Below are 13,135 nucleotides of genomic sequence, written 5' to 3'. Positions count from 1 at the left end.
TGGATAGTGACAACTTGATCAACAAACATACGGCAAATATTTAAAACGTGAAGAGACATGTGTGGAGAGAGAGCCGAAGGCGATTTTTCAGCAGATGGATGGCGTTTCCCATATACACTGCGTTAAAGTCCAGGTAAATAGATGTTGAGCTGGTTTCATGTTATGCAGTTTGTTGAAAACTCGCAAAGGTCACTGTAATAATCAAAACAATTAGATTAATCACATAGAACCGTCTGAATATTGTATTCAATTTTGGTCTGAGCATCTTTCAGCTGAAATTGTGTGCTGCTGAAAAGTACAGAGGATTGGAAAATGCAAACAGATACAGAGTCTACTTTTTGGTGGAGATAAGAAAGCATGAAATACACCTCACATCCTGTGAATGTGGTCAAATCTTTAAAGTAGGTATTGCGTCTCCAAGTGACGATTCAATTGCTACTCATTTGGATATAACTTCTGTCCAGTTATTTTAGTACACCATCTCAATTTGCAATGCTTCACCTTGAAAAATACGCTACATCTTTAAAATCCATGAACGTTTTATACTCAATCTTATCCAACTGTGTGTGTTCGCGAAATGCGTTTGTGTCTGAATAAAAGCCAAATTCGAAATTAATCCACACCCACACTTCTCCTTTCTTTCAATGGTAAATTCCCTCCTTGTATGTTAGTTCGTGTGTCTTTTGAAACACTATGAAATCAGAAATCTGCGTTTTAGTTCCGGAAAGTCATTTAGGATTTCAATAACTTTATTGAGTGGAAGAAACTCTCATCCAATTTTTTCTTTATTATTCACTAGTGGTTTTGAAGCTCTAACTTAAGTTTTTGATTCACTCGAAAGAGGGAACTTCCACGATTTAGTCACTTCAAACCTCACATTACATGAAAATCTCTTTTGTTTCCGTTTAAACTTGCGTGTTTCTGGTCCAGCATTTCCACATCCCGTGAATAAACTCCTTTATTCTCTCTATCATGTCGACGAAACCATTTATATCCTTTATGATGCTTTTATGTCTCAGTAACCCCCGTCCCTGGGATTCCTAATATCTTGCTATCCAGGAAGCAGCGTCTGTGTCCTTTCTAAATTTTTCACATGTCTTTGGTGGAGAATGAGGTCAAGGATTACACACAATGCTCCCACTGAGGGTGACCTAAAGATTTCACAGTTACGCATTGAACTCTTTGCTTTTTAAATATGATTTCTCTAAATCCCCATGACCTGAGTGAGTGTCAGTTATTTCTAAAGGTAACTGAAGTTCAAATACATCATAGTAGGGCTATACTTATTCCAGTGCAGGCTGGTTCTGGATAGTAAACATCATTACTAAAGTCCACCGTGGTTCTGAATTCAACACTTTACACATAGTAATTATCGTAGCTATTGTGTATCTTATTTCCGTGTTCTTGCCCACTTTGTTCATCACTTCATGTGTCCTTGTATTGAGTTCTACTTAATGATTAATTTGTGAATGGAGACATTCCCTTCACCTCTTATTCGAAACTCCATGGAGCATTGAATAATTGTACTCATATGCTTCCAGAGGACAGTTCTGTCATTACTGTGATGAATCAGTGAACGTTGCCCATGTATCCTCGAAGACAAGGATTTCCTTCTCCAGTTTAGGAGAACATGACAGCACTGAAACCCATGTGTGCGTTCATTAAGACTAAAACAGTTGCAGCAAGACTTTCAGACTAAGATTTGTAATCTGCCTGCATTGCTTGTACCAAAAGTTACATTCCACATTGTGCTATGTTTGTGAATGATAGCATTTTCTGAATCTTGAGCAATGACATTTAAATTTTGTCAGAACACTATCATTCACTGTTCTCTCTTTCCCTTCCGATTCCCCATGTAATATCCTGTATTTTCTCTGTTTATCTTACTTTTTCAACAATTCAAACAATTTCGCTCCTGATTACCAATCCAAGAAAATACCATAAATTTGTCAATTTATATGCAGAGCTGCTGTAGGGCGCGGTAACCAAGTAGAAAGGCATTGGTCACGTGAACCAAGTAGCAGTAGCGGGCTGGTGGAAACTGGCCGTTCTATCGCACTCATGTTCTAAACATTTAACATAATCTTTAGCCAAATCACATTGGTAGAAAAAAAAAACGAAAGAACTGCCGATGTTGAAAATCAAAATCAAACAAAGGTTGCAGGAAAAGTTCAGAAAGTCTGGAAGCATCTGTGCAGGGACGGACCCAGTGGATGTGAAACGTTAACCATGAATCATTTGCACAGATGCTGCCAGCTCTGCTAAGCTTTTACAACAATTTCTGTTTTTGTTTGAGACTGGCAGGTGTTGCAGAAGGTTATGAAAACAGTGCTTTCTGGAGGCAAACAGCACGGACCTGGTATTGTGAAATGATACCAGAACACTGAATAGTCGACAGTGTGATGCTGGAAAAGCACAGCAGGTCAGGCAGAATCCGAGGACCAGGAGAATCGACGTTTCAGACAAAAGGCCTTCATCAGGAATGAGGCTTGTGAGTCGGCCTGAGGCAGACAGCTGAAGCCAGGCGCCAACTCGCTGACACCTTTTCCTATTGCCCCCGATCACAGCCTCACCTCACATCGTCTCCCAGACCATCACAATCTCATCACCTCTGGGGAATCTCTCATCCACAGCCTCCAACCTCATTGTCCATGAACCCCGCACTACCCGATTCTACCTCCTTCCTAAAACCTGTTGTCTCAGCCTGCGCCTGTCCAAATCGACTCATCTCTTCCTACCTCAACACCTTCCTGTCTCCCCATTCCCGGAAATCCCCACCTACGTTCGTGACACCAACTATGCACCTCACCTCCACCAAAAGTTTTGTTTCCCTGGCCTACAACACCCCACCTACGTTCGTGACACCAACTATGCACCTCACCTCCACCAAAAGTTTTGTTTCCCTGGCCTACAACACGGCATCTTCACCTTGGACATCCAGTCCCTCTGCACACCCAAGCCCTCTGTTTCTTCATCTCACCCCATCCCAACCAGTACCCTTCCACCGACACCTTCATCAACATGGCTGAACAGGTTCTCAACCTCAGCAACTTCTCCTTCTAATCCTCCCACTTCCTCCAAACCAAAGGGGTAGCCATGGGAACCCGCATCTGTCCTAGCTATGCCTGCCTGTTTGTAAGATGTGTGGAATTGTCCATCTTTCGCAGTTACACTGGCACCACTCTCCACATGTTGATCTGCTACATTGATGAATGCAGTGGCGCTAATTCGTACTCACATGAGCAGGTTCAACAGTTCACCAACGTCACCAACAGCTTTAACCCCGCCTCAAATTCACCAGGACCATCTTGGTAAATTCTCTCCCCTGCCCAGACCTGTCCATTACCGCGTCCAGCGAATGACTAATTACAGACATATACTGCAAGCCCACCGACTCCGTCAGCTACCAACACTACACCTCCTCCCACCCCAACTCGTGTAAAAACGCCATCCCTTATTCCCAATTCCTCCGCCTTCACCATATCACTGTGCCACCGTGGGCGGCACGGTGGCACAGTGGTTAGCACTGCTGCCTCACAGCGCCTGAGACCCGGGTTCAATTCCCGCCTCAGGCGACTGACTGTGTGGAGTTTGTATGTTCTCCCCGTGTCTGCGTGGGTTTCCTCCGGGTGCTCCGGTTTCCGCCCACAGTCCAAAGATGTGCAGGTCAGGTGAATTGGCCATACTAAATTGCCCATAGTGTTAGGTAAGGGTTAAATGCAGGGGTATTGGTGAGTTGCGCTTCGGCGGGTCGGTGTGGACTTGTTGGGCCGAAGGGCCTGTTTACACACTGTAATGTAATCTAATCTAATCTTTTCCCAGGATGACCAATTCTACCTCAAAACGTCCGAATTGGTCTCCTTCTTCCATAATCGCAACTTCCCTTCCCACGTGGTTGACGATGTTCTCCAGTGCATCTCCTCCACTTCACACGCCACTGCCCTTGAACCCCACCGCCCCGCACCAAGGACAGAACCGCATGGTCCTCAACTTTCACCTCACCAATCTCCGCTTAAAACACATCATACTCCACCACTTCTGCCATCTCCAAACAGACCCGACCATGAGATATATATTTGCCTCCCCACCCCATCAGCATTCCAAAAAAGACCATTCACTCACGAATCCTTCGTCACGTCTACAATGCCAATTAGCCCACATCCCACGACTGGCATCTTTCCCGGCCACCGCAGGTAGGTTAAAACCAGCGCCCACACTCCTCCACTCATCTCCGTCTATGATCCGAAAGGATCCTTCCACATCCTTTAGAAATTCACCTGTACCGCTTCCAATGTCATCTACTGCATCCGTTGCACCCAGTGTGGACTCAGCTACATCAGGGAGACAGGACACCTTCTTGCAGATCATTTCAGAGATCATCTCTGGGACACCCGCACCCACCAACTTCACCACCCAGTGACTAAACAATTGAACTCCCCCTCCTACTCCATCAAAGACGTACACGTCCTGGGCCTCCTTCACTGCCAAACCATAACCACCCAATACCTGGGGGAGGAACGCCATATATTCAGTCTTGGAACTTTGTCACCTCAAAGGATGAGTGTGGATTTGAACAGTTTCCTAATTTCCCTTCCCCAAGTCCCAAGCCTTCAAATTGGCACCGCCCTCTGGACCCATTCCATCACTGTTCTTTCGGACCTATCATCTTCTCCCTCACCTTCATTCAACTATCGCTTTCCCAGCAACCTCCCCACAATCCCATAACCCTCCCATTTATCTCTCAGACCTCGGACTGAAGATGCCCCTGGATTGCAGTGATCAGAGTGTGGTTATGTTTTGCGTTTATTTTGGGTGAGGGCAGGCTGGATCTGACACGAGCACTTAACACCTAATCAATGGGAATGGTATCAGATAGTGAAGTTAGCATGGGCTGAAGTGAAGTGGAAAATTCTGTCAGGAGATGGGTGAGTACAACTGCATCACGTCACCCAGACTTTAAAAGACATGCAAAAGGACCAAATCAACTTCAGTGCAGGCAGAATGACAAGTAAACTGGAAAAGAGACAATAAAACACAATGATATAGACTGGAATTATTTTTGAGAAAGGGTTCAATATTTAAGGTATTTCACATACAGACTGTCATCACATTGGAAAAAGGAACTTCCTGCAGTGTCACGGCGATATTTGCCTGCGACATCACAATTCCGAGATACACTGACATACTATCTTCTCTAGCAGCGTGGCCTAGTGAGAGCATGATCGGCCCATCAACCAGAATTCAATACTTCAAAGCTCTCCTCTGCCCTGTTCAACCTATTTGCTGCTCCTGTATTGAGATCTCAATTGCTTCACAGTGTATCTTTTTCTGCTTCCTACATCACGTAACCACTTGAAACTGATCCAATCACCAGTGTTTCCGCTTTAACCCATCTTTTGTAACTCCTGAGCTGACACAGGTACGAATGACCAATTGGCCTTCTCGAGCGCTCTCACTCTGGTATGATCTGAATGCTAACGTGCAGTGTGTCTGATCCGCAGGACACACTGCAGCATTTCCCCACGCGGGATGGTGCTGTTTATCCCATCCCCGCGAACTGAGCTGCCTCTATTGGTAGGGCTGTCTCCATTGGTAGAGTATCACATAGTAACAGTGAAGATCATTTGATGTCATCCTCGAAGGTACATGTGACAAAAAGCTGAGGACTGCGGGAAACTGCTGTGGTCAGCGCTAACACAGAGGCCCAGCGGGAGACTGGTGGACCCATACACCAGTGATTAATGGATAAAAAGATTATTCTTTTTAGAAGAATCCGATTCAGACCATCATCTTCACACCTCCCGGGGAGTAAATGGACGTAGGTGAGAGGACAGTCTCAACTGGTTCCAGAATTTACAATCTTGGTCCATGTGACACCAAAAGCAGAAACCTGGAATTGTTTGTCTTGCTTCTGAAAAACAGGTTAGTAAGTTTTGAAGAGCTTAGATATTTCCTCCTGGTGTTCATGACATGATCAAAACCAGAGTACGGTTCCACGAGTTTGGTCTGGCTTCTGTGTTTTGGGCCCAGGGCACTCCCACTGTGATATTCTGCTCACATGAGCTGAACACACACAAAGAAATGACGCAGTGACAAGATCTGCTGAATCAGATTCCGTGAAGAAGAGAAGTCGATGAATGAAATGAGCCATAAGAGCGGGAATGTTGCAAATTATTTTCCAGACTCGAGGAGAGGGCATAGTGCTATTTCCAAGTGTCAATACATGTACTAGTAGACTGAATCAGCGTAGGGTGTTATTGTACTGCATCTTTTGTATAATGGTGCAAAAGCACAAAACTTTTGTACAGAGGGGACAACTTCAAAATTCTCAATGAGGCAAAACACACAAATGAGGTAAACAACAGAGTAACCACACAAACTGGTGCTACATCATGGGGTAAGCTTTCCTGCTCAGATTTCGCAGAAAATCGCTCTCTGTCTAATTCCTGAGTCTGAGAATCGAACAGTGAATGGCGTATATCAATAAAAACTGCTCTGATCTCACAATTCCAGCATTTTATTCGCCCCCTTATGTATGTCTGGCAATTGTAATTGATCCCTCACTGTGTTACCTATGCACACGTAGAGAGAAAAAATAACTATAAGAACAACAGTCATGTATGTGACTGGGATTTGACACGATGCTGTTTCAGCTGATCGATTCCGCTGTAACAGAAATTGCTTCCACCTTTCCTATGTCAGTAATAAGTTTGCATAGCTCAGTGGTGAGCTTTCATGCATTGAATTGGACCCATCATCCTTTCTCAGGTCGAAATTTACTGCGGTGTAAAGACATAATGAATGACACTGGCGGCGTTTACTGGAAGATAAAGACGTTAGGAATGACATGGTCAGAGTTCACTTGATACCATGTCGGTACAAGCTGTGGAAATGTTTTACTGGGAGATAAAGCCACTAGAAAAGCAAAGAAGAGGTTTAATGGGATGGTGGGATAGAATAATGCGGGAAATACTTAGTTATGTTCGAAGAGAGGTTATCCAGTTGATGTGAAGTTGTTAAGAGTAAATACAAGTTAAATTCCCTCGTTTCGGCGAGTGGAAACTCGAGGTTAGAGCTTCAAACCCAACAGGGCACGATAAAGAAGTTTGGAGTAGGCATTTTTTATTTTGAGAGTTATTGAATTCGGAGATGAATTTTCAGAAATAAAAACACTTTAGGAGCTGATTCCTGAATATTTCAAAAGCGCGTGCAGGCACACAAGGAATGAATTTAACAGCGACAGGGATTCTGGCCTGCCTGGATGGGGATGCAAAAGGGAAACACTCTCAAATTGGTTTACATTCATAGGAAAGAAATTGCATAAATCTGCAACTGAAAATGTTATGTATAAGAAGAACTGGTGGAGTTGGAAGGTGCAGCGCTCCTTCTACATGTAATATTACATAATGTAAATGCACTGAGCTGTTTGGTTTAACTCTGCATTGAATGGAAGCCGGTGAGCTCAGTCCGCTGACTAACTGTTTTATGAGAAAAGTGAGACAAACAGCGTGGATTAATTCTCTCACTGTCTCAGGTTTCCAAAAAGATCATCATCTCCCCCGCTCACCTGATCTGTAATACTGTGGTGCCTCTAGTGAGCAAGATTTGGCCTGTCGACGTAAAACATAATTATCATTGCCATCTGTTTCCTAGAACATGTGGTCACAAACAATCGAAAGGGGAGTGAGTCCATTTAATACTCTTTGATCTCCGCTTGGAAAATCCTGCGTCAAGACTCAACCTTATTCCAGTTTGACACCCTGTTCCTCCCAACAGCAAAACTACTTGTGCAGATCCTTTACCAGGTTTACTGACAACATTCAAACTCCACAAGGTGATAAATGTAATACTTTTGATTGGTTTATTGAGCTGTGCAGATCGCAGGAAATGGAATGATATGAAACGAGTTAAACAGACTTTCCCAGGATGTAATCCTTTGCTGGGACAGCAATTTGAGGAAGGTCATCAAGCTGAAACTTAACCTCTGTTTCTCTATCCAGAGATGGATATTCACCTGGGGAATATTTGCAGATTTCCGTTTAATTATTGGCATGTTTCCTAAATACAAATTATTTCCTCACGTCAGAAACTGGAGTTTTCAAATAAATGCTACTTTACTCAACATTGTTTTCAACTGCATTTAAGTGTAATGCTTCAATAATCCCGAGTCAATGTCAGTAACAGCATCTTTAGATTAGCATTGAACTTGCAACTTTGGCATTTTACGCACCTTTAAGTAGGTGACGCTGACCAATTGCACGACTGGTGCCGCAGACAGAGAATCGGTCCCCTGACCTACACTTAGCTGGAGAAATTTAACTCAACTGCTCTACTTCTGCTGTGATGATTAGATTCCCTACAGTATGGAAACAAGCCATTCAGAACAACAAGTCCACACCAATCCTCCGAAGAGTAACCCAATCAGAACCATTTTCCCTCTGACAAATGCATTATGGGCAATTTAGAATGGCCAACTCACCTGATCTGCAAAATCTTTGGACTGGGGAAGGAAACTGGAACACCCAGAGGAAACCCACGCAGTCACAGGGAGAATATGCAAACTCTACACAGATAGTCGAGCGAGGCTGGAATCGAACTTGGGACCCTGTTGAGGCAGCAGTGTTAAACATTGAACCACAACACTGTGGGATCGTTGGTGGTGATGTGCTGCACCACTGATACCTCAGTCACTCACCCTTCTTCATTTCCCTCAAGCATCTGGTTCTGTAATTAAAGCTAATGCCGACAAGGTGAAACTGACATGAAACTGTGATTATTGAAGCATCAGGTTCACGAAAACGATACAAAAGGGTTACAAAAATGTGAAAAATAGACTACATAGAAAAATGGGTTTCTGTTGGTTCCTGCGTTGTTAGCAGACAATGTTACATTGCCGCTGTCGCAGTGCATTTTCTTCGATCAGCTTCAATCGGCAAAGAATTCGAATCAATGAAACTTCACCAATTTGCTTCTGAAAGATTATACAGGTAACAGGAAACTTATTGCATTCATCAATAATCTTCACCATTCCTGCATCCAAGGACACGTTGCACATTTCCCATGAATATTAAATATGTAAGAATGTTATGCAAAAATAAACTCAATTACAGTTTAAATTGTAAAGTAGGAAGAATGCACAGAAAGACTCAGCATGTCAAAAATTCATGTGACGAGAACTGGACCCCAGCTGAGTGAAAATATTTCCGTGAATCCCAATATGCACACTTTTGCTTGCTCCATGTATCCAGTTGGAAACCTGTGTGAAGGAGCTTGCAGTCTGACAGGGAGCCTGAGAGAATCCTTCACTATCTGAACTAAAGCTGCAATAGGAGCTGTCCACTCTGGCTGTGAGAGTGGTGGTATAAAGGGGAGGACTTTGATATTCCGTAGTGTGGATTCACATTGCCCTCATCAGGTTATTGTTGAAAACCCTCTCTAAGAAACAGCACAGAAAGAGAGGAACAGGAGGAGGCTATTCCAAACATGTGTCCTACCCGCCGTTTGATATCATCATGGCTGACAAAACATGTCAATGTCTTTCACCATCGCATCCACAACAACCTGTCACACAAGGAGATACAGACATTTAAGCAATCGAAAATTTCTGTGCAAATTTGGGAGGGAAATGTGTTTACAGACAGTGGGTTTCTGAACAAAATTTGCAGGTTTTGCGGGTGAGCATCTGATTCTGGTCTGATCATGTTTCAAACGATGTGATTCCGTAAAATACTTACAACTAAGAATGTAAGGAATTTCCTCTGGTCAGTAGCAGGGACAAAAACTCCAGGCGACAGGAATTGGGGATGAATCAATTATTCGACTAAAGTCCAATTCTGGCGCGGTTCAAACCCACAATCATTGAACAGCAAAGTTGTAGAAATCTGATACGTTTTTCATTGCGCCACAGAGCTGCGCTCGCCACAATTTTACTGCACCCAAAGTTGCGGTTGTCGTGGGCAAAATGTCGACAAACATCAGGAGATGTGGAGAGTAGATCAAGAAGTAGATCTTTTATTTGCAAACAAAAACCGTGACATTCAGAAAGCAAATTCTTGAATACCCCCGAACCTCAGTGTCCATGGCATAAAGTCATAGAGTCATTGAGATGCATAGCATAGAAACAGACCCTTCTGTCAAGTCAATCTAGTCCCAAATGCCAGCACCCGGACCATATCCCTCCATAGCCTTCCTATTCATATATCCATCCAAATGTCTCTTAAATTTTGCAATTGTACCAGCCTCCACCACATCCATTGGCAGCTCATTTCATATACGTACCATCCTCTGCGTGAAAAAGTTGCCCCTTAGGTCTCTTTTACATATTTCCCCCTCACCCTAAACCTACGCCCTCTAGTCCAGGACTCCCCGACCCCAGGGAAAAGACTTCGTATATTTACCCTATCCATGCTCCTCATAATTTTGTAAACCCCTATAAGGTCACCCATCAGCCTTCGACGCTTGAGGGAAAACAGCCCCAGCCTGTTCAGCCTCTCCCTATAGCTCAACTCCTTCAACTCTGGCAACATTCTTGTAAATCTTTTCTGAAAGCTGTCAAGTTTCACAACATCTTTCCGAGAGGAATGAGACCAGAATTGCACGCAATATTCCAACAGTGGCCTAACCAATGTCCTGTACAGCCCCAACATGACCTCCTAACTCCTGTACTCAATACTCTGACCAATAAAGGAAAGCATACCAAACGCCTTCTTCACTATCCTATGTACCTGCAACTCCACTTTCAAAAAGCTGTGAATCTGCACTCCATGGTCTCTTTGTTCAGCAACACTCCCTAGGACATTACCATTAAGTGTATAAATCCTGCTAAGATTTGCTTTGTCAAAATGCAGCAGATGGCATTTATCTGAATTAAACTCCATCACTTCATACCTTTTCTTTAATCACGTTTTGTTAGCTTATCAGAATGCCCAACTGTGTCAGTCAGAATGACACCACTCCAGCTATGCAATAAACCAATGGTGTTAGTTCCCATTGTCGTTCCACTTCTGTCACTAAGTTTTCTTTCCTTATTCTACTTAATATTATTCTACAGTCACTATTAGGTATTCTAATGCCACCTGTGCTACAATGATCTTCCATCCCAGACTAACCTGTCATGATTAGATATTCAGCTACCTCATCTATCACAATGTTTTCCTGTCCCAAGCTGACTCTACTAACCACTGATTAGACATATAATGTCATAGCCTGCTACTAGCGTCTCAAGCAGGCTGACTCTACTATCAATTAATTACTTAAAGTCATGTCCTTCGTAGTTATTGTCACGACTTGTCCCAGCCTGCCATGATGATATTTAGCAGGCGAGTCTGACTTCACTAATTGTTATTATCTCAGCCTGCCATAGTAAACTTTTAGCACACTCTGACTTTGCTAATTGGTGTAGGAGCAGTCCACTATTCTTATCCCATCCTGCACAGCGGCCCAATCCTGCCCCAGTAACCTTTTTACGAGTGTAGCATTCCGCAGACCCTTTGTAACAGACCACCAGTAGTTTCCATGCCTTTACCCCTCGCATGTTTTCATGCTCTGTATTTTCTGTACAGTGTTCGAATTTTTCATCAGACATCTGTTTATCTTCACCCCACTTTCCAGTACCTGATCTTTATCCATGTGTGCTCTAACTTCTCAAGTATTCGGCTAAATAATCCTGCAATATTTTAATGACTCATAGCTTTACCACAAGTTCCAGCAGTGAATTCCAACACACTTAGAGTGAAAAAGTTCTTCCTATATCTCGTCTGAACATCCTCTCCCTTGTATTTAACGGAGATCCCTGGTTGTTAACTCTTCCCATAAGAAGTTTATTCCTATCACACATACCGATCCCCTTAATGTGCACCTTAATCACTTCCTCACTCAGCCTTCTCCGCTCTCAGATAAAGAGCCTGAGCTGAGCTCGTCTATCTTCGACATGGCGATACTGTCGTGCTGGAAAAATACAGCAGGTCAGGCAGCATCAGAGGAGCGGGTGAATCGACATTTCTCGCATAATTCTTTCATCAGAAATAAGTCTTGTGGGTGGGGACTGAGAGGTAAATGGGAGGGGTTTAGGGTTGGGTGTAAGGTAGCTGGGAAAGCGATTGAGGCGGGGAGCAGGTGATAAGTTAGAGGGGAGAGATGAATGAATCCGGAGGGTGCTGCTGAGTTGGATGTTTCAGACTGTGATAATGTGGGGGGAAGGGGAAATGAGGAAATCCACATTTATTCCGTGTGGTTGCAGGGTCCAAAGGCTGAATATGAGGCGTTCATCTTCCAGTCGTCAGGTGGGAATGGTTTTATGGTGGCTTATGCCCGAAACGTCGATTGTCCTGCTCTGCAATTCACATGAGAGGAGAGATGTGAAAACCAAGGACTGAAAAAAGGAGAAAAACGTATATATTCAGAGTTAATTGAATTCTACACAGTGCGGACAGAAACCATGTGGCCAGTTGAATCTGCACTGTTCCCTCGAAGAGATTCACACTCCCCCACTGTATCTTTTAAACCCGCAATTGTGATCCACCTACAAAAATAGAAATTTCTCCAAAAGCTCAGCGCGTCAGGCAGCATCAATGGAGAGAAATCAGAGTTAGCATTGCGAATTCAAAACAGTTCCGAGGAAGGGTCTGTTGACCCGAAATGGTCATTCTGTTTTCCCCGAGCTGCAATTCGGACTTTTGTCTCTTATTTACAGCACTTACAGTCCATTCAGATTTTCTTTGCCATTTACCTGAATTGGACACCTTTGCACTGTGGGAAGGAATCGGAGCAGCCAAAGGAAACTCATACAGGAGAGAGAGAGAGCCGGTGTGTGCAAATTCCACACAGTCAGTCACACAAGACTTGAATCGAAGGCGTGTTTCTGACGCTGAATGGCGCAGTTCCACTCACTGAGCCCTCTCAATATGCAAGCGCATGTCATGGAGGCGAATTGAACCCGACCTCACGCAGTGACAGGCGGTGGTACTACCCAGGAATTCCATGCAAAAAGAAGCCTGTTTGTTCATACTGGAAATTAACATTCGCTTAATTATCCGAACTCTTTTTTCAAATTACTTGGCCTAAAGCCTTGTATGTCATGGCATCACAAATTCACATCTGAATACTTCTGTAAGTTATGAGGATTTCTGCCTCTGCA

Source organism: Chiloscyllium plagiosum, unplaced genomic scaffold (genome assembly GCF_037043375.1).
Source record: "Chiloscyllium plagiosum isolate Xiang-an unplaced genomic scaffold, Cpla_swu_hap1 HiC_scaffold_50, whole genome shotgun sequence".
Classification (NCBI taxonomy): domain Eukaryota; kingdom Metazoa; phylum Chordata; class Chondrichthyes; order Orectolobiformes; family Hemiscylliidae; genus Chiloscyllium; species Chiloscyllium plagiosum.
Note: the sequence above shows the minus strand (reverse complement) of the source record.